At 49.2% G+C, this 21,797-nt stretch overlaps 7 non-coding genes across 7 annotated transcripts; all 7 read right to left on the reverse strand.

Moving 5' to 3' along the window:
* Positions 1-2,165: 2,165 nt before the first annotated feature.
* Positions 2,166-2,237, reverse strand: trnam-cau (transfer RNA methionine (anticodon CAU)). The gene has a single exon. It is a non-coding gene; the product is annotated as a tRNA-Met (tRNA).
* Positions 2,238-4,908: 2,671 nt separating this feature from the next.
* Positions 4,909-4,980, reverse strand: trnam-cau (transfer RNA methionine (anticodon CAU)). The gene has a single exon. It is a non-coding gene; the product is annotated as a tRNA-Met (tRNA).
* A 2,670-nt stretch (positions 4,981-7,650) lies between these two features.
* trnam-cau (transfer RNA methionine (anticodon CAU)) lies at positions 7,651-7,722 on the reverse strand. The gene has a single exon. It is a non-coding gene; the product is annotated as a tRNA-Met (tRNA).
* A 2,670-nt stretch (positions 7,723-10,392) lies between these two features.
* trnam-cau (transfer RNA methionine (anticodon CAU)) lies at positions 10,393-10,464 on the reverse strand. The gene has a single exon. It is a non-coding gene; the product is annotated as a tRNA-Met (tRNA).
* A 2,670-nt stretch (positions 10,465-13,134) lies between these two features.
* trnam-cau (transfer RNA methionine (anticodon CAU)) lies at positions 13,135-13,206 on the reverse strand. Its single transcript has one exon. It is a non-coding gene; the product is annotated as a tRNA-Met (tRNA).
* A 2,670-nt stretch (positions 13,207-15,876) lies between these two features.
* trnam-cau (transfer RNA methionine (anticodon CAU)) lies at positions 15,877-15,948 on the reverse strand. Its single transcript has one exon. It is a non-coding gene; the product is annotated as a tRNA-Met (tRNA).
* Positions 15,949-18,618: 2,670 nt separating this feature from the next.
* On the reverse strand, positions 18,619-18,690 carry trnam-cau (transfer RNA methionine (anticodon CAU)). Its single transcript has one exon. It is a non-coding gene; the product is annotated as a tRNA-Met (tRNA).
* Positions 18,691-21,797: the final 3,107 nt, after the last annotated feature.

Genomic DNA, 21,797 nt, shown 5'->3' on the forward strand with positions numbered 1-21,797 from the left:
GCATTTTCACAACATTATTTCCTGTTTCTAGGTCCCTCATGACTTGGAAAAGTTCGGTTCTCCGAGGAGAGCTGTCCCAATTTTCCAATCTACCTTGATTGCTGACATTCCTCAAACACCGCACCACTCACGTCAACCGGTTGAGCACTATGGTAAAAACAATGACTGCAGATGCTGGAAACCAGATTCTGGATTAGTGGTGCTGGAAGAGCACAGCAGTTCAGGCAGCATCCAAGTAGCTTGTTGAACACGATCTCCAACCATTTCATTTCTCTGTTTTCTGCCTCATTCGTACTCCAGGCAGCCCACGCTGGTTTCACGAAGGTGCTTTTTGAGAAAGTTAATCAGGCAGTTTTGCACAAGTCAAGTTTAAAAAAAAAACACGGGCTCGTCCGGGATTTGAACCCGGGACCTCTCGCAAATCAGCGCAGGAACAGACCCTAAGCGAGAATCATACGCCTAGACCAACGAGCCAGAAAGCACGCGCGTAAGTAATGCCCCAGACCTCTTGAGCGACCTGAGACATGCTCAGTATGAAGTACATTTGAGATTGCTCTCAGAATTGCAAGCGGCAAAGACTTTCCCGAACAGTTGCTTCTCATCCAGTCTCCCTGCTGCTATTTCATTCCACCGCATTCGCTGCTCACAGTGTCGTTTGCCCAACGTAGCATGAAGCATAAACTGGGTGACTGCTTCGCAGAACATCCCGCTTCTGCCCGCAGAAACTCAAGGCCCTGACCTTGCGGTTGCCTGCCACTTTAACACATCACCCTGTTCCCTGGCCAACATCCCTGTCTCAGGCTTGCAGCAGTGTTCGAGCTCCAGATGAAAGAACAACATCTCATTTTCCACTTGGAGACCTTACAGCCCTCCGGTCTTCAATATCGAGTTCTATAACTATAGGGCCTGAACTCCCCCATGTCCTTGACCCCTACCACACAAAAGACTCCTGTTTATCACCTCGTCTGCTATGACACACGACGTATTGTTAGCCACTAACAGTCTCCATTAACAGTTATTCGCATTCTCACGCGGATCGTTATTCACTCCTACGTCCTGCCTATTGTTCTCTCTCTGAGCTGGCGGCAAACACAGCAATGAACATTGGAGACTCTGAGCCAGCTGAAACTTGCTCAGTGTGAAGTACATTCCACATTGCTGCAAGAATTGCAAGCAGCAAAGCCTTTCCAGAACATCTGCTTGTCATTCTGTCCCCGGGGGGGCTGATGTTTGTCTCATCCCCAGGAACTGGACTATCTCCACTGGCGGATAATTAAACCATTTTATTTCTACTTGCACGTTGTTCTGGGGGGAGGGGGGTGGGGGAATGTAGGGTTGGGGGAGGGTAAGAGTCCATTCGCTCTTCTGCTTTCTCTCCCTCTTTCTCTCTCTCTCTCTCTCTGAAACTCTTGGGGTGAGAGGTGTCAGTTACATTAATGCGGGGAACATGAACAACTTTGATTGTGAACTTTCTCCAAAGGTCTGTTATCGGAGAGACAGAAAGATGCTGTGCTGGCAGGACAGAGAGAAATGAACACCGAGGACTCTTCGCCCAGGTAAATTCACATTGTTGTGCAGCCTGCTTGGTGTTCAGAAATCGTCTTCACGCAGCAATCTTACAGAAAGTCTATTGCAAAGCGGGCATCGCTTTCTTTGCTGCGACCGCGCAGCAGTTAACATCTGAGCCCCAAGTGTCCCAGATGAAGAGAATCCGAGTGAAACCTTCACTCACTGAGAGTCATCCCCACCGCCCTGAGCTGAGGGACTGCAGGCAGTCCAACACGGAAGGGACGGTTAAAAATGAACCATTTTTGCTCCCTCAGCAACACGTAGCATCATTCTCGCGCAGACAGAAGCCATTCAGCCCATGGATTCCACGGCGACTGTCTGTCACTTGTCTCTCTCTCTCTCTCTGAGGTTATTCACAATCGGTGGTATCCGTCCAAAAAGTGGGGGACGATGTCTGAGTTTCAACTTTAACAGCTCATTAGCATCGTAGAGAACCGGTTTTGCGATTCAGTTCAGAGGAAACCGACCAAGAACAGAATACCACTGAGACCTCTAAAACCCATGCCGTTTGAATGGAGTGGATCGATATGAACATATCGGCAAGTAGATGCAAAGGCAGCGTGCTGAAGGAAGCAGATCAAGGTGACAGTGAACGATAGCAGAGGATGGTTTCGATCCATCGACCTCTGGGTTATGGGCCCAGCACGCTCCCGCTGCGCCACTCTGCTGCCGCTGGGTAAGCTGGTTGCACAGAACACTTCAGGCTGTTGTCTGGCACGCTGCAGGCACCTTCGAGCCTGATGTCAAAGACCTCCACTGCTGTCGTGTGATATGCTGTTTCGCAGACGTATGGAGGCTGTGTAAATATAAACTTTTTTCTAAATTCCCACATTCTGTCGGTCGAACTGTGATTTCACACTGAATCACAACATGTGTCACAGCGCAGACGGAGGCTCTGCGGCCCACCTTCGCTCTGCTGGTTCTACACTTAAGTAAACGTGTGACTCTAGTCGTTTCATTCTCTCGCCTTCTCAGCGGAAATCTGCACATCTGAACGTGACCACCGAATTCCCTTTTGGGTCCATTGAATCTTCCTCTTTGTCAATGTCAGACAGGGACTTACTGACCCTCACCACTCCCTGTACGAAAACGTTCTTCCTAATGTCACTTTTACTTCTTTTCCTCGTGACTTAAAATTCTGCCGAATCGTTATGGATCCTTTCAGGCGTGGGAGCATTTTCACAACATTATTTCCTGTTTCTAGGTCCCTCATGACTTGGAAAAGTTCGGTTCTCCGAGGAGAGCTGTCCCAATTTTCCAATCTACCTTGATTGCTGACATTCCTCAAACACCGCACCACTCACGTCAACCGGTTGAGCACTATGGTAAAAACAATGACTGCAGATGCTGGAAACCAGATTCTGGATTAGTGGTGCTGGAAGAGCACAGCAGTTCAGGCAGCATCCAAGTAGCTTGTTGAACACGATCTCCAACCATTTCATTTCTCTGTTTTCTGCCTCATTCGTACTCCAGGCAGCCCACGCTGGTTTCACGAAGGTGCTTTTTGAGAAAGTTAATCAGGCAGTTTTGCACAAGTCAAGTTTAAAAAAAAAACACGGGCTCGTCCGGGATTTGAACCCGGGACCTCTCGCAAATCAGCGCAGGAACAGACCCTAAGCGAGAATCATACACCTAGACCAACGAGCCAGAAAGCACGCGCGTAAGTAATGCCCCAGACCTCTTGAGCGACCTGAGACATGCTCAGTATGAAGTACATTTGAGATTGCTCTCAGAATTGCAAGCGGCAAAGACTTTCCCGAACAGTTGCTTCTCATCCAGTCTCCCTGCTGCTATTTCATTCCACCGCATTCGCTGCTCACAGTGTCGTTTGCCCAACGTAGCATGAAGCATAAACTGGGTGACTGCTTCGCAGAACATCCCGCTTCTGCCCGCAGAAACTCAAGGCCCTGACCTTGCGGTTGCCTGCCACTTTAACACATCACCCTGTTCCCTGGCCAACATCCCTGTCTCAGGCTTGCAGCAGTGTTCGAGCTCCAGATGAAAGAACAACATCTCATTTTCCACTTGGAGACCTTACAGCCCTCCGGTCTTCAATATCGAGTTCTATAACTATAGGGCCTGAACTCCCCCATGTCCTTGACCCCTACCACACAAAAGACTCCTGTTTATCACCTCGTCTGCTATGACACACGACGTATTGTTAGCCACTAACAGTCTCCATTAACAGTTATTCGCATTCTCACGCGGATCGTTATTCACTCCTACGTCCTGCCTATTGTTCTCTCTCTGAGCTGGCGGCAAACACAGCAATGAACATTGGAGACTCTGAGCCAGCTGAAACTTGCTCAGTGTGAAGTACATTCCACATTGCTGCAAGAATTGCAAGCAGCAAAGCCTTTCCAGAACATCTGCTTGTCATTCTGTCCCGGGGGGGCTGATGTTTGTCTCATCCCCAGGAACTGGACTATCTCCACTGGCGGATAATTAAACCATTTTATTTCTACTTGCACGTTGTTCTGGGGGGAGGGGGGTGGGGGAATGTAGGGTTGGGGGAGGGTAAGAGTCCATTCGCTCTTCTGCTTTCTCTCCCTCTTTCTCTCTCTCTCTCTCTCTGAAACTCTTGGGGTGAGAGGTGTCAGTTACATTAATGCGGGGAACATGAACAACTTTGATTGTGAACTTTCTCCAAAGGTCTGTTATCGGAGAGACAGAAAGATGCTGTGCTGGCAGGACAGAGAGAAATGAACACCGAGGACTCTTCGCCCAGGTAAATTCACATTGTTGTGCAGCCTGCTTGGTGTTCAGAAATCGTCTTCACGCAGCAATCTTACAGAAAGTCTATTGCAAAGCGGGCATCGCTTTCTTTGCTGCGACCGCGCAGCAGTTAACATCTGAGCCCCAAGTGTCCCAGATGAAGAGAATCCGAGTGAAACCTTCACTCACTGAGAGTCATCCCCACCGCCCTGAGCTGAGGGACTGCAGGCAGTCCAACACGGAAGGGACGGTTAAAAATGAACCATTTTTGCTCCCTCAGCAACACGTAGCATCATTCTCGCGCAGACAGAAGCCATTCCGCCCATGGATTCCACGGCGACTGTCTGTCACTTGTCTCTCTCTCTCTCTCTCTGAGGTTATTCACAATCGGTGGTATCCGTCCAAAAAGTGGGGGACGATGTCTGAGTTTCAACTTTAACAGCTCATTAGCATCGTAGAGAACCGGTTTTGCGATTCAGTTCAGAGGAAACCGACCAAGAACAGAATACCACTGAGACCTCTAAAACCCATGCCGTTTGAATGGAGTGGATCGATATGAACATATCGGCAAGTAGATGCAAAGGCAGCGTGCTGAAGGAAGCAGATCAAGGTGACAGTGAACGATAGCAGAGGATGGTTTCGATCCATCGACCTCTGGGTTATGGGCCCAGCACGCTCCCGCTGCGCCACTCTGCTGCCGCTTGGTAAGCTGGTTGCACAGAACACTTCAGGCTGTTGTCTGGCACGCTGCAGGCACCTTCGAGCCTGATGTCAAAGACCTCCACTGCTGTCGTGTGATATGCTGTTTCGCAGACGTATGGAGGCTGTGTAAATATAAACTTTTTTCTAAATTCCCACATTCTGTCGGTCGAACTGTGATTTCACACTGAATCACAACATGTGTCACAGCGCAGACGGAGGCTCTGCGGCCCACCTTCGCTCTGCTGGTTCTACACTTAAGTAAACGTGTGACTCTAGTCGTTTCATTCTCTCGCCTTCTCAGCGGAAATCTGCACATCTGAACGTGACCACCGAATTCCCTTTTGGGTCCATTGAATCTTCCTCTTTGTCAATGTCAGACAGGGACTTACTGACCCTCACCACTCCCTGTACGAAAACGTTCTTCCTAATGTCACTTTTACTTCTTTTCCTCGTGACTTAAAATTCTGCCGAATCGTTATGGATCCTTTCAGGCGTGGGAGCATTTTCACAACATTATTTCCTGTTTCTAGGTCCCTCATGACTTGGAAAAGTTCGGTTCTCCGAGGAGAGCTGTCCCAATTTTCCAATCTACCTTGATTGCTGACATTCCTCAAACACCGCACCACTCACGTCAACCGGTTGAGCACTATGGTAAAAACAATGACTGCAGATGCTGGAAACCAGATTCTGGATTAGTGGTGCTGGAAGAGCACAGCAGTTCAGGCAGCATCCAAGTAGCTTGTTGAACACGATCTCCAACCATTTCATTTCTCTGTTTTCTGCCTCATTCGTACTCCAGGCAGCCCACGCTGGTTTCACGAAGGTGCTTTTTGAGAAAGTTAATCAGGCAGTTTTGCACAAGTCAAGTTTAAAAAAAAAACACGGGCTCGTCCGGGATTTGAACCCGGGACCTCTCGCAAATCAGCGCAGGAACAGACCCTAAGCGAGAATCATACGCCTAGACCAACGAGCCAGAAAGCACGCGCGTAAGTAATGCCCCAGACCTCTTGAGCGACCTGAGACATGCTCAGTATGAAGTACATTTGAGATTGCTCTCAGAATTGCAAGCGGCAAAGACTTTCCCGAACAGTTGCTTCTCATCCAGTCTCCCTGCTGCTATTTCATTCCACCGCATTCGCTGCTCACAGTGTCGTTTGCCCAACGTAGCATGAAGCATAAACTGGGTGACTGCTTCGCAGAACATCCCGCTTCTGCCCGCAGAAACTCAAGGCCCTGACCTTGCGGTTGCCTGCCACTTTAACACATCACCCTGTTCCCTGGCCAACATCCCTGTCTCAGGCTTGCAGCAGTGTTCGAGCTCCAGATGAAAGAACAACATCTCATTTTCCACTTGGAGACCTTACAGCCCTCCGGTCTTCAATATCGAGTTCTATAACTATAGGGCCTGAACTCCCCCATGTCCTTGACCCCTACCACACAAAAGACTCCTGTTTATCACCTCGTCTGCTATGACACACGACGTATTGTTAGCCACTAACAGTCTCCATTAACAGTTATTCGCATTCTCACGCGGATCGTTATTCACTCCTACGTCCTGCCTATTGTTCTCTCTCTGAGCTGGCGGCAAACACAGCAATGAACATTGGAGACTCTGAGCCAGCTGAAACTTGCTCAGTGTGAAGTACATTCCACATTGCTGCAAGAATTGCAAGCAGCAAAGCCTTTCCAGAACATCTGCTTGTCATTCTGTCCCCGGGGGGGCTGATGTTTGTCTCATCCCCAGGAACTGGACTATCTCCACTGGCGGATAATTAAACCATTTTATTTCTACTTGCACGTTGTTCTGGGGGGAGGGGGGTGGGGGAATGTAGGGTTGGGGGAGGGTAAGAGTCCATTCGCTCTTCTGCTTTCTCTCCCTCTTTCTCTCTCTCTCTCTCTCTGAAACTCTTGGGGTGAGAGGTGTCAGTTACATTAATGCGGGGAACATGAACAACTTTGATTGTGAACTTTCTCCAAAGGTCTGTTATCGGAGAGACAGAAAGATGCTGTGCTGGCAGGACAGAGAGAAATGAACACCGAGGACTCTTCGCCCAGGTAAATTCACATTGTTGTGCAGCCTGCTTGGTGTTCAGAAATCGTCTTCACGCAGCAATCTTACAGAAAGTCTATTGCAAAGCGGGCATCGCTTTCTTTGCTGCGACCGCGCAGCAGTTAACATCTGAGCCCCAAGTGTCCCAGATGAAGAGAATCCGAGTGAAACCTTCACTCACTGAGAGTCATCCCCACCGCCCTGAGCTGAGGGACTGCAGGCAGTCCAACACGGAAGGGACGGTTAAAAATGAACCATTTTTGCTCCCTCAGCAACACGTAGCATCATTCTCGCGCAGACAGAAGCCATTCAGCCCATGGATTCCACGGCGACTGTCTGTCACTTGTCTCTCTCTCTCTCTCTGAGGTTATTCACAATCGGTGGTATCCGTCCAAAAAGTGGGGGACGATGTCTGAGTTTCAACTTTAACAGCTCATTAGCATCGTAGAGAACCGGTTTTGCGATTCAGTTCAGAGGAAACCGACCAAGAACAGAATACCACTGAGACCTCTAAAACCCATGCCGTTTGAATGGAGTGGATCGATATGAACATATCGGCAAGTAGATGCAAAGGCAGCGTGCTGAAGGAAGCAGATCAAGGTGACAGTGAACGATAGCAGAGGATGGTTTCGATCCATCGACCTCTGGGTTATGGGCCCAGCACGCTCCCGCTGCGCCACTCTGCTGCCGCTTGGTAAGCTGGTTGCACAGAACACTTCAGGCTGTTGTCTGGCACGCGGCAGGCACCTTCGAGCCTGATGTCAAAGACCTCCACTGCTGTCGTGTGATATGCTGTTTCGCAGACGTATGGAGGCTGTGTAAATATAAACTTTTTTCTAAATTCCCACATTCTGTCGGTCGAACTGTGATTTCACACTGAATCACAACATGTGTCACAGCGCAGACGGAGGCTCTGCGGCCCACCTTCGCTCTGCTGGTTCTACACTTAAGTAAACGTGTGACTCTAGTCGTTTCATTCTCTCGCCTTCTCAGCGGAAATCTGCACATCTGAACGTGACCACCGAATTCCCTTTTGGGTCCATTGAATCTTCCTCTTTGTCAATGTCAGACAGGGACTTACTGACCCTCACCACTCCCTGTACGAAAACGTTCTTCCTAATGTCACTTTTACTTCTTTTCCTCGTGACTTAAAATTCTGCCGAATCGTTATGGATCCTTTCAGGCGTGGGAGCATTTTCACAACATTATTTCCTGTTTCTAGGTCCCTCATGACTTGGAAAAGTTCGGTTCTCCGAGGAGAGCTGTCCCAATTTTCCAATCTACCTTGATTGCTGACATTCCTCAAACACCGCACCACTCACGTCAACCGGTTGAGCACTATGGTAAAAACAATGACTGCAGATGCTGGAAACCAGATTCTGGATTAGTGGTGCTGGAAGAGCACAGCAGTTCAGGCAGCATCCAAGTAGCTTGTTGAACACGATCTCCAACCATTTCATTTCTCTGTTTTCTGCCTCATTCGTACTCCAGGCAGCCCACGCTGGTTTCACGAAGGTGCTTTTTGAGAAAGTTAATCAGGCAGTTTTGCACAAGTCAAGTTTAAAAAAAAAACACGGGCTCGTCCGGGATTTGAACCCGGGACCTCTCGCAAATCAGCGCAGGAACAGACCCTAAGCGAGAATCATACGCCTAGACCAACGAGCCAGAAAGCACGCGCGTAAGTAATGCCCCAGACCTCTTGAGCGACCTGAGACATGCTCAGTATGAAGTACATTTGAGATTGCTCTCAGAATTGCAAGCGGCAAAGACTTTCCCGAACAGTTGCTTCTCATCCAGTCTCCCTGCTGCTATTTCATTCCACCGCATTCGCTGCTCACAGTGTCGTTTGCCCAACGTAGCATGAAGCATAAACTGGGTGACTGCTTCGCAGAACATCCCGCTTCTGCCCGCAGAAACTCAAGGCCCTGACCTTGCGGTTGCCTGCCACTTTAACACATCACCCTGTTCCCTGGCCAACATCCCTGTCTCAGGCTTGCAGCAGTGTTCGAGCTCCAGATGAAAGAACAACATCTCATTTTCCACTTGGAGACCTTACAGCCCTCCGGTCTTCAATATCGAGTTCTATAACTATAGGGCCTGAACTCCCCCATGTCCTTGACCCCTACCACACAAAAGACTCCTGTTTATCACCTCGTCTGCTATGACACACGACGTATTGTTAGCCACTAACAGTCTCCATTAACAGTTATTCGCATTCTCACGCGGATCGTTATTCACTCCTACGTCCTGCCTATTGTTCTCTCTCTGAGCTGGCGGCAAACACAGCAATGAACATTGGAGACTCTGAGCCAGCTGAAACTTGCTCAGTGTGAAGTACATTCCACATTGCTGCAAGAATTGCAAGCAGCAAAGCCTTTCCAGAACATCTGCTTGTCATTCTGTCCCCGGGGGGGCTGATGTTTGTCTCATCCCCAGGAACTGGACTATCTCCACTGGCGGATAATTAAACCATTTTATTTCTACTTGCACGTTGTTCTGGGGGGAGGGGGGTGGGGGAATGTAGGGTTGGGGGAGGGTAAGAGTCCATTCGCTCTTCTGCTTTCTCTCCCTCTTTCTCTCTCTCTCTCTCTCTGAAACTCTTGGGGTGAGAGGTGTCAGTTACATTAATGCGGGGAACATGAACAACTTTGATTGTGAACTTTCTCCAAAGGTCTGTTATCGGAGAGACAGAAAGATGCTGTGCTGGCAGGACAGAGAGAAATGAACACCGAGGACTCTTCGCCCAGGTAAATTCACATTGTTGTGCAGCCTGCTTGGTGTTCAGAAATCGTCTTCACGCAGCAATCTTACAGAAAGTCTATTGCAAAGCGGGCATCGCTTTCTTTGCTGCGACCGCGCAGCAGTTAACATCTGAGCCCCAAGTGTCCCAGATGAAGAGAATCCGAGTGAAACCTTCACTCACTGAGAGTCATCCCCACCGCCCTGAGCTGAGGGACTGCAGGCAGTCCAACACGGAAGGGACGGTTAAAAATGAACCATTTTTGCTCCCTCAGCAACACGTAGCATCATTCTCGCGCAGACAGAAGCCATTCAGCCCATGGATTCCACGGCGACTGTCTGTCACTTGTCTCTCTCTCTCTCTCTGAGGTTATTCACAATCGGTGGTATCCGTCCAAAAAGTGGGGGACGATGTCTGAGTTTCAACTTTAACAGCTCATTAGCATCGTAGAGAACCGGTTTTGCGATTCAGTTCAGAGGAAACCGACCAAGAACAGAATACCACTGAGACCTCTAAAACCCATGCCGTTTGAATGGAGTGGATCGATATGAACATATCGGCAAGTAGATGCAAAGGCAGCGTGCTGAAGGAAGCAGATCAAGGTGACAGTGAACGATAGCAGAGGATGGTTTCGATCCATCGACCTCTGGGTTATGGGCCCAGCACGCTCCCGCTGCGCCACTCTGCTGCCGCTTGGTAAGCTGGTTGCACAGAACACTTCAGGCTGTTGTCTGGCACGCTGCAGGCACCTTCGAGCCTGATGTCAAAGACCTCCACTGCTGTCGTGTGATATGCTGTTTCGCAGACGTATGGAGGCTGTGTAAATATAAACTTTTTTCTAAATTCCCACATTCTGTCGGTCGAACTGTGATTTCACACTGAATCACAACATGTGTCACAGCGCAGACGGAGGCTCTGCGGCCCACCTTCGCTCTGCTGGTTCTACACTTAAGTAAACGTGTGACTCTAGTCGTTTCATTCTCTCGCCTTCTCAGCGGAAATCTGCACATCTGAACGTGACCACCGAATTCCCTTTTGGGTCCATTGAATCTTCCTCTTTGTCAATGTCAGACAGGGACTTACTGACCCTCACCACTCCCTGTACGAAAACGTTCTTCCTAATGTCACTTTTACTTCTTTTCCTCGTGACTTAAAATTCTGCCGAATCGTTATGGATCCTTTCAGGCGTGGGAGCATTTTCACAACATTATTTCCTGTTTCTAGGTCCCTCATGACTTGGAAAAGTTCGGTTCTCCGAGGAGAGCTGTCCCAATTTTCCAATCTACCTTGATTGCTGACATTCCTCAAAAACCGCACCACTCACGTCAACCGGTTGAGCACTATGGTAAAAACAATGACTGCAGATGCTGGAAACCAGATTCTGGATTAGTGGTGCTGGAAGAGCACAGCAGTTCAGGCAGCATCCAAGTAGCTTGTTGAACACGATCTCCAACCATTTCATTTCTCTGTTTTCTGCCTCATTCGTACTCCAGGCAGCCCACGCTGGTTTCACGAAGGTGCTTTTTGAGAAAGTTAATCAGGCAGTTTTGCACAAGTCAAGTTTAAAAAAAAAACACGGGCTCGTCCGGGATTTGAACCCGGGACCTCTCGCAAATCAGCGCAGGAACAGACCCTAAGCGAGAATCATACGCCTAGACCAACGAGCCAGAAAGCACGCGCGTAAGTAATGCCCCAGACCTCTTGAGCGACCTGAGACATGCTCAGTATGAAGTACATTTGAGATTGCTCTCAGAATTGCAAGCGGCAAAGACTTTCCCGAACAGTTGCTTCTCATCCAGTCTCCCTGCTGCTATTTCATTCCACCGCATTCGCTGCTCACAGTGTCGTTTGCCCAACGTAGCATGAAGCATAAACTGGGTGACTGCTTCGCAGAACATCCCGCTTCTGCCCGCAGAAACTCAAGGCCCTGACCTTGCGGTTGCCTGCCACTTTAACACATCACCCTGTTCCCTGGCCAACATCCCTGTCTCAGGCTTGCAGCAGTGTTCGAGCTCCAGATGAAAGAACAACATCTCATTTTCCACTTGGAGACCTTACAGCCCTCCGGTCTTCAATATCGAGTTCTATAACTATAGGGCCTGAACTCCCCCATGTCCTTGACCCCTACCACACAAAAGACTCCTGTTTATCACCTCGTCTGCTATGACACACGACGTATTGTTAGCCACTAACAGTCTCCATTAACAGTTATTCGCATTCTCACGCGGATCGTTATTCACTCCTACGTCCTGCCTATTGTTCTCTCTCTGAGCTGGCGGCAAACACAGCAATGAACATTGGAGACTCTGAGCCAGCTGAAACTTGCTCAGTGTGAAGTACATTCCACATTGCTGCAAGAATTGCAAGCAGCAAAGCCTTTCCAGAACATCTGCTTGTCATTCTGTCCCCGGGGGGGCTGATGTTTGTCTCATCCCCAGGAACTGGACTATCTCCACTGGCGGATAATTAAACCATTTTATTTCTACTTGCACGTTGTTCTGGGGGGAGGGGGGTGGGGGAATGTAGGGTTGGGGGAGGGTAAGAGTCCATTCGCTCTTCTGCTTTCTCTCCCTCTTTCTCTCTCTCTCTCTCTCTGAAACTCTTGGGGTGAGAGGTGTCAGTTACATTAATGCGGGGAACATGAACAACTTTGATTGTGAACTTTCTCCAAAGGTCTGTTATCGGAGAGACAGAAAGATGCTGTGCTGGCAGGACAGAGAGAAATGAACACCGAGGACTCTTCGCCCAGGTAAATTCACATTGTTGTGCAGCCTGCTTGGTGTTCAGAAATCGTCTTCACGCAGCAATCTTACAGAAAGTCTATTGCAAAGCGGGCATCGCTTTCTTTGCTGCGACCGCGCAGCAGTTAACATCTGAGCCCCAAGTGTCCCAGATGAAGAGAATCCGAGTGAAACCTTCACTCACTGAGAGTCATCCCCACCGCCCTGAGCTGAGGGACTGCAGGCAGTCCAACACGGAAGGGACGGTTAAAAATGAACCATTTTTGCTCCCTCAGCAACACGTAGCATCATTCTCGCGCAGACAGAAGCCATTCAGCCCATGGATTCCACGGCGACTGTCTGTCACTTGTCTCTCTCTCTCTCTCTGAGGTTATTCACAATCGGTGGTATCCGTCCAAAAAGTGGGGGACGATGTCTGAGTTTCAACTTTAACAGCTCATTAGCATCGTAGAGAACCGGTTTTGCGATTCAGTTCAGAGGAAACCGACCAAGAACAGAATACCACTGAGACCTCTAAAACCCATGCCGTTTGAATGGAGTGGATCGATATGAACATATCGGCAAGTAGATGCAAAGGCAGCGTGCTGAAGGAAGCAGATCAAGGTGACAGTGAACGATAGCAGAGGATGGTTTCGATCCATCGACCTCTGGGTTATGGGCCCAGCACGCTCCCGCTGCGCCACTCTGCTGCCGCTTGGTAAGCTGGTTGCACAGAACACTTCAGGCTGTTGTCTGGCACGCTGCAGGCACCTTCGAGCCTGATGTCAAAGACCTCCACTGCTGTCGTGTGATATGCTGTTTCGCAGACGTATGGAGGCTGTGTAAATATAAACTTTTTTCTAAATTCCCACATTCTGTCGGTCGAACTGTGATTTCACACTGAATCACAACATGTGTCACAGCGCAGACGGAGGCTCTGCGGCCCACCTTCGCTCTGCTGGTTCTACACTTAAGTAAACGTGTGACTCTAGTCGTTTCATTCTCTCGCCTTCTCAGCGGAAATCTGCACATCTGAACGTGACCACCGAATTCCCTTTTGGGTCCATTGAATCTTCCTCTTTGTCAATGTCAGACAGGGACTTACTGACCCTCACCACTCCCTGTACGAAAACGTTCTTCCTAATGTCACTTTTACTTCTTTTCCTCGTGACTTAAAATTCTGCCGAATCGTTATGGATCCTTTCAGGCGTGGGAGCATTTTCACAACATTATTTCCTGTTTCTAGGTCCCTCATGACTTGGAAAAGTTCGGTTCTCCGAGGAGAGCTGTCCCAATTTTCCAATCTACCTTGATTGCTGACATTCCTCAAACACCGCACCACTCACGTCAACCGGTTGAGCACTATGGTAAAAACAATGACTGCAGATGCTGGAAACCAGATTCTGGATTAGTGGTGCTGGAAGAGCACAGCAGTTCAGGCAGCATCCAAGTAGCTTGTTGAACACGATCTCCAACCATTTCATTTCTCTGTTTTCTGCCTCATTCGTACTCCAGGCAGCCCACGCTGGTTTCACGAAGGTGCTTTTTGAGAAAGTTAATCAGGCAGTTTTGCACAAGTCAAGTTTAAAAAAAAAACACGGGCTCGTCCGGGATTTGAACCCGGGACCTCTCGCAAATCAGCGCAGGAACAGACCCTAAGCGAGAATCATACGCCTAGACCAACGAGCCAGAAAGCACGCGCGTAAGTAATGCCCCAGACCTCTTGAGCGACCTGAGACATGCTCAGTATGAAGTACATTTGAGATTGCTCTCAGAATTGCAAGCGGCAAAGACTTTCCCGAACAGTTGCTTCTCATCCAGTCTCCCTGCTGCTATTTCATTCCACCGCATTCGCTGCTCACAGTGTCGTTTGCCCAACGTAGCATGAAGCATAAACTGGGTGACTGCTTCGCAGAACATCCCGCTTCTGCCCGCAGAAACTCAAGGCCCTGACCTTGCGGTTGCCTGCCACTTTAACACATCACCCTGTTCCCTGGCCAACATCCCTGTCTCAGGCTTGCAGCAGTGTTCGAGCTCCAGATGAAAGAACAACATCTCATTTTCCACTTGGAGACCTTACAGCCCTCCGGTCTTCAATATCGAGTTCTATAACTATAGGGCCTGAACTCCCCCATGTCCTTGACCCCTACCACACAAAAGACTCCTGTTTATCACCTCGTCTGCTATGACACACGACGTATTGTTAGCCACTAACAGTCTCCATTAACAGTTATTCGCATTCTCACGCGGATCGTTATTCACTCCTACGTCCTGCCTATTGTTCTCTCTCTGAGCTGGCGGCAAACACAGCAATGAACATTGGAGACTCTGAGCCAGCTGAAACTTGCTCAGTGTGAAGTACATTCCACATTGCTGCAAGAATTGCAAGCAGCAAAGCCTTTCCAGAACATCTGCTTGTCATTCTGTCCCCGGGGGGGCTGATGTTTGTCTCATCCCCAGGAACTGGACTATCTCCACTGGCGGATAATTAAACCATTTTATTTCTACTTGCACGTTGTTCTGGGGGGAGGGGGGTGGGGGAATGTAGGGTTGGGGGAGGGTAAGAGTCCATTCGCTCTTCTGCTTTCTCTCCCTCTTTCTCTCTCTCTCTCTCTCTGAAACTCTTGGGGTGAGAGGTGTCAGTTACATTAATGCGGGGAACATGAACAACTTTGATTGTGAACTTTCTCCAAAGGTCTGTTATCGGAGAGACAGAAAGATGCTGTGCTGGCAGGACAGAGAGAAATGAACACCGAGGACTCTTCGCCCAGGTAAATTCACATTGTTGTGCAGCCTGCTTGGTGTTCAGAAATCGTCTTCACGCAGCAATCTTACAGAAAGTCTATTGCAAAGCGGGCATCGCTTTCTTTGCTGCGACCGCGCAGCAGTTAACATCTGAGCCCCAAGTGTCCCAGATGAAGAGAATCCGAGTGAAACCTTCACTCACTGAGAGTCATCCCCACCGCCCTGAGCTGAGGGACTGCAGGCAGTCCAACACGGAAGGGACGGTTAAAAATGAACCATTTTTGCTCCCTCAGCAACACGTAGCATCATTCTCGCGCAGACAGAAGCCATTCAGCCCATGGATTCCACGGCGACTGTCTGTCACTTGTCTCTCTCTCTCTCTCTGAGGTTATTCACAATCGGTGGTATCCGTCCAAAAAGTGGGGGACGATGTCTGAGTTTCAACTTTAACAGCTCATTAGCATCGTAGAGAACCGGTTTTGCGATTCAGTTCAGAGGAAACCGACCAAGAACAGAATACCACTGAGACCTCTAAAACCCATGCCGTTTGAATGGAGTGGATCGATATGAACATATCGGCAAGTAGATGCAAAGGCAGCGTGCTGAAGGAAGCAGATCAAGGTGACAGTGAACGATAGCAGAGGATGGTTTCGATCCATCGACCTCTGGGTTATGGGCCCAGCACGCTCCCGCTGCGCCACTCTGCTGCCGCTTGGTAAGCTGGTTGCACAGAACACTTCAGGCTGTTGTCTGGCACGCTGCAGGCACCTTCGAGCCTGATGTCAAAGACCTCCACTGCTGTCGTGTGATATGCTGTTTCGCAGACGTATGGAGGCTGTGTAAATATAAACTTTTTTCTAAATTCCCACATTCTGTCGGTCGAACTGTGATTTCACACTGAATCACAACATGTGTCACAGCGCAGACGGAGGCTCTGCGGCCCACCTTCGCTCTGCTGGTTCTACACTTAAGTAAACGTGTGACTCTAGTCGTTTCATTCTCTCGCCTTCTCAGCGGAAATCTGCACATCTGAACGTGACCACCGAATTCCCTTTTGGGTCCATTGAATCTTCCTCTTTGTCAATGTCAGACAGGGACTTACTGACCCTCACCACTCCCTGTACGAAAACGTTCTTCCTAATGTCACTTTTACTTCTTTTCCTCGTGACTTAAAATTCTGCCGAATCGTTATGGATCCTTTCAGGCGTGGGAGCATTTTCACAACATTATTTCCTGTTTCTAGGTCCCTCATGACTTGGAAAAGTTCGGTTCTCCGAGGAGAGCTGTCCCAATTTTCCAATCTACCTTGATTGCTGACATTCCTCAAACACCGCACCACTCACGTCAACCGGTTGAGCACTATGGTAAAAACAATGACTGCAGATGCTGGAAACCAGATTCTGGATTAGTGGTGCTGGAAGAGCACAGCAGTTCAGGCAGCATCCAAGTAGCTTGTTGAACACGATCTCCAACCATTTCATTTCTCTGTTTTCTGCCTCATTCGTACTCCAGGCAGCCCACGCTGGTTTCACGAAGGTGCTTTTTGAGAAAGTTAATCAGGCAGTTTTGCACAAGTCAAGTTTAAAAAAAAAACACGGGCTCGTCCGGGATTTGAACCCGGGACCTCTCGCAAATCAGCGCAGGAACAGACCCTAAGCGAGAATCATACGCCTAGACCAACGAGCCAGAAAGCACGCGCGTAAGTAATGCCCCAGACCTCTTGAGCGACCTGAGACATGCTCAGTATGAAGTACATTTGAGATTGCTCTCAGAATTGCAAGCGGCAAAGACTTTCCCGAACAGTTGCTTCTCATCCAGTCTCCCTGCTGCTATTTCATTCCACCGCATTCGCTGCTCACAGTGTCGTTTGCCCAACGTAGCATGAAGCATAAACTGGGTGACTGCTTCGCAGAACATCCCGCTTCTGCCCGCAGAAACTCAAGGCCCTGACCTTGCGGTTGCCTGCCACTTTAACACATCACCCTGTTCCCTGGCCAACATCCCTGTCTCAGGCTTGCAGCAGTGTTCGAGCTCCAGATGAAAGAACAACATCTCATTTTCCACTTGGAGACCTTACAGCCCTCCGGTCTTCAATATCGAGTTCTATAACTATAGGGCCTGAACTCCCCCATGTCCTTGACCCCTACCACACAAAAGACTCCTGTTTATCACCTCGTCTGCTATGACACACGACGTATTGTTAGCCACTAACAGTCTCCATTAACAGTTATTCGCATTCTCACGCGGATCGTTATTCACTCCTACGTCCTGCCTATTGTTCTCTCTCTGAGCTGGCGGCAAACACAGCAATGAACATTGGAGACTCTGAGCCAGCTGAAACTTGCTCAGTGTGAAGTACATTCCACATTGCTGCAAGAATTGCAAGCAGCAAAGCCTTTCCAGAACATCTGCTTGTCATTCTGTCCCCGGGGGGGCTGATGTTTGTCTCATCCCCAGGAACTGGACTATCTCCACTGGCGGATAATTAAACCATTTTATTTCTACTTGCACGTTGTTCTGGGGGGAGGGGGGTGGGGGAATGTAGGGTTGGGGGAGGGTAAGAGTCCATTCGCTCTTCTGCTTTCTCTCCCTCTTTCTCTCTCTCTCTCTCTCTGAAACTCTTGGGGTGAGAGGTGTCAGTTACATTAATGCGGGGAACATGAACAACTTTGATTGTGAACTTTCTCCAAAGGTCTGTTATCGGAGAGACAGAAAGATGCTGTGCTGGCAGGACAGAGAGAAATGAACACCGAGGACTCTTCGCCCAGGTAAATTCACATTGTTGTGCAGCCTGCTTGGTGTTCAGAAATCGTCTTCACGCAGCAATCTTACAGAAAGTCTATTGCAAAGCGGGCATCGCTTTCTTTGCTGCGACCGCGCAGCAGTTAACATCTGAGCCCCAAGTGTCCCAGATGAAGAGAATCCGAGTGAAACCTTCACTCACTGAGAGTCATCCCCACCGCCCTGAGCTGAGGGACTGCAGGCAGTCCAACACGGAAGGGACGGTTAAAAATGAACCATTTTTGCTCCCTCAGCAACACGTAGCATCATTCTCGCGCAGACAGAAGCCATTCAGCCCATGGATTCCACGGCGACTGTCTGTCACTTGTCTCTCTCTCTCTCTCTGAGGTTATTCACAATCGGTGGTATCCGTCCAAAAAGTGGGGGACGATGTCTGAGTTTCAACTTTAACAGCTCATTAGCATCGTAGAGAACCGGTTTTGCGATTCAGTTCAGAGGAAACCGACCAAGAACAGAATACCACTGAGACCTCTAAAACCCATGCCGTTTGAATGGAGTGGATCGATATGAACATATCGGCAAGTAGATGCAAAGGCAGCGTGCTGAAGGAAGCAGATCAAGGTGACAGTGAACGATAGCAGAGGATGGTTTCGATCCATCGACCTCTGGGTTATGGGCCCAGCACGCTCCCGCTGCGCCACTCTGCTGCCGCTTGGTAAGCTGGTTGCACAGAACACTTCAGGCTGTTGTCTGGCACGCTGCAGGCACCTTCGAGCCTGATGTCAAAGACCTCCACTGCTGTCGTGTGATATGCTGTTTCGCAGACGTATGGAGGCTGTGTAAATATAAACTTTTTTCTAAATTCCCACATTCTGTCGGTCGAACTGTGATTTCACACTGAATCACAACATGTGTCACAGCGCAGACGGAGGCTCTGCGGCCCACCTTCGCTCTGCTGGTTCTACACTTAAGTAAACGTGTGACTCTAGTCGTTTCATTCTCTCGCCTTCTCAGCGGAAATCTGCACATCTGAACGTGACCACCGAATTCCCTTTTGGGTCCATTGAATCTTCCTCTTTGTCAATGTCAGACAGGGACTTACTGACCCTCACCACTCCCTGTACGAAAACGTTCTTCCTAATGTCACTTTTACTTCTTTTCCTCGTGACTTAAAATTCTGCCGAATCGTTATGGATCCTTTCAGGCGTGGGAGCATTTTCACAACATTATTTCCTGTTTCTAGGTCCCTCATGACTTGGAAAAGTTCGGTTCTCCGAGGAGAGCTGTCCCAATTTTCCAATCTACCTTGATTGCTGACATTCCTCAAACACCGCACCACTCACGTCAACCGGTTGAGCACTATGGTAAAAACAATGACTGCAGATGCTGGAAACCAGATTCTGGATTAGTGGTGCTGGAAGAGCACAGCAGTTCAGGCAGCATCCAAGTAGCTTGTTGAACACGATCTCCAACCATTTCATTTCTCTGTTTTCTGCCTCATTCGTACTCCAGGCAGCCCACGCTGGTTTCACGAAGGTGCTTTTTGAGAAAGTTAATCAGGCAGTTTTGCACAAGTCAAGTTTAAAAAAAAAACACGGGCTCGTCCGGGATTTGAACCCGGGACCTCTCGCAAATCAGCGCAGGAACAGACCCTAAGCGAGAATCATACGCCTAGACCAACGAGCCAGAAAGCACGCGCGTAAGTAATGCCCCAGACCTCTTGAGCGACCTGAGACATGCTCAGTATGAAGTACATTTGAGATTGCTCTCAGAATTGCAAGCGGCAAAGACTTTCCCGAACAGTTGCTTCTCATCCAGTCTCCCTGCTGCTATTTCATTCCACCGCATTCGCTGCTCACAGTGTCGTTTGCCCAACGTAGCATGAAGCATAAACTGGGTGACTGCTTCGCAGAACATCCCGCTTCTGCCCGCAGAAACTCAAGGCCCTGACCTTGCGGTTGCCTGCCACTTTAACACATCACCCTGTTCCCTGGCCAACATCCCTGTCTCAGGCTTGCAGCAGTGTTCGAGCTCCAGATGAAAGAACAACATCTCATTTTCCACTTGGAGACCTTACAGCCCTCCGGTCTTCAATATCGAGTTCTATAACTATAGGGCCTGAACTCCCCCATGTCCTTGACCCCTACCACACAAAAGACTCCTGTTTATCACCTCGTCTGCTATGACACACGACGTATTGTTAGCCACTAACAGTCTCCATTAACAGTTATTCGCATTCTCACGCGGATCGTTATTCACTCCTACGTCCTGCCTATTGTTCTCTCTCTGAGCTGGCGGCAAACACAGCAATGAACATTGGAGACTCTGAGCCAGCTGAAACTTGCTCAGTGTGAAGTACATTCCACATTGCTGCAAGAATTGCAAGCAGCAAAGCCTTTCCAGAACATCTGCTTGTCATTCTGTCCCCGGGGGGGCTGATGTTTGTCTCATCCCCAGGAACTGGACTATCTCCACTGGCGGATAATTAAACCATTTTATTTCTACTTGCACGTTGTTCTGGGGGGAGGGGGGTGGGGGAATGTAGGGTTGGGGGAGGGTAAGAGTCCATTCGCTCTTCTGCTTTCTCTCCCTCTTTCTCTCTCTCTCTCTCTCTGAAACTCTTGGGGTGAGAGGTGTCAGTTACATTAATGCGGGGAACATGAACAACTTTGATTGTGAACTTTCTCCAAAGGTCTGTTATCGGAGAGACAGAAAGATGCTGTGCTGGCAGGACAGAGAGAAATGAACACCGAGGACTCTTCGCCCAGGTAAATTCACATTGTTGTGCAGCCTGCTTGGTGTTCAGAAATCGTCTTCACGCAGCAATCTTACAGAAAGTCTATTGCAAAGCGGGCATCGCTTTCTTTGCTGCGACCGCGCAGCAGTTAACATCTGAGCCCCAAGTGTCCCAGATGAAGAGAATCCGAGTGAAACCTTCACTCACTGAGAGTCATCCCCACCGCCCTGAGCTGAGGGACTGCAGGCAGTCCAACACGGAAGGGACGGTTAAAAATGAACCATTTTTGCTCCCTCAGCAACACGTAGCATCATTCTCGCGCAGACAGAAGCCATTCAGCCCATGGATTCCACGGCGACTGTCTGTCACTTGTCTCTCTCTCTCTCTCTCTGAGGTTATTCACAATCGGTGGTATCCGTCCAAAAAGTGGGGGACGATGTCTGAGTTTCAACTTTAACAGCTCATTAGCATCGTAGAGAACCGGTTTTGCGATTCAGTTCAGAGGAAACCGACCAAGAACAGAATACCACTGAGACCTCTAAAACCCATGCCGTTTGAATGGAGTGGATCGATATGAACATATCGGCAAGTAGATGCAAAGGCAGCGTGCTGAAGGAAGCAGATCAAGGTGACAGTGAACGATAGCAGAGGATGGTTTCGATCCATCGACCTCTGGGTTATGGGCCCAGCACGCTCCCGCTGCACCACTCTGCTGCCGCTTGGTAAGCTGGTTGCACAGAACACTTCAGGCTGTTGTCTGGCACGCTGCAGGCACCTTCGAGCCTGATGTCAAAGACCTCCACTGCTGTCGTGTGATATGCTGTTTCGCAGACGTATGGAGGCTGTGTAAATATAAACTTTTTTCTAAATTCCCACATTCTGTCGGTCGAACTGTGATTTCACACTGAATCACAACATGTGTCACAGCGCAGACGGAGGCTCTGCGGCCCACCTTCGCTCTGCTGGTTCTACACTTAAGTAAACGTGTGACTCTAGTCGTTTCATTCTCTCGCCTTCTCAGCGGAAATCTGCACATCTGAACGTGACCACCGAATTCCCTTTTGGGTCCATTGAATC

This window comes from Chiloscyllium punctatum, chromosome 36, assembly GCF_047496795.1.
Source record: "Chiloscyllium punctatum isolate Juve2018m chromosome 36, sChiPun1.3, whole genome shotgun sequence".
In the NCBI taxonomy this organism is placed as follows: domain Eukaryota; kingdom Metazoa; phylum Chordata; class Chondrichthyes; order Orectolobiformes; family Hemiscylliidae; genus Chiloscyllium; species Chiloscyllium punctatum.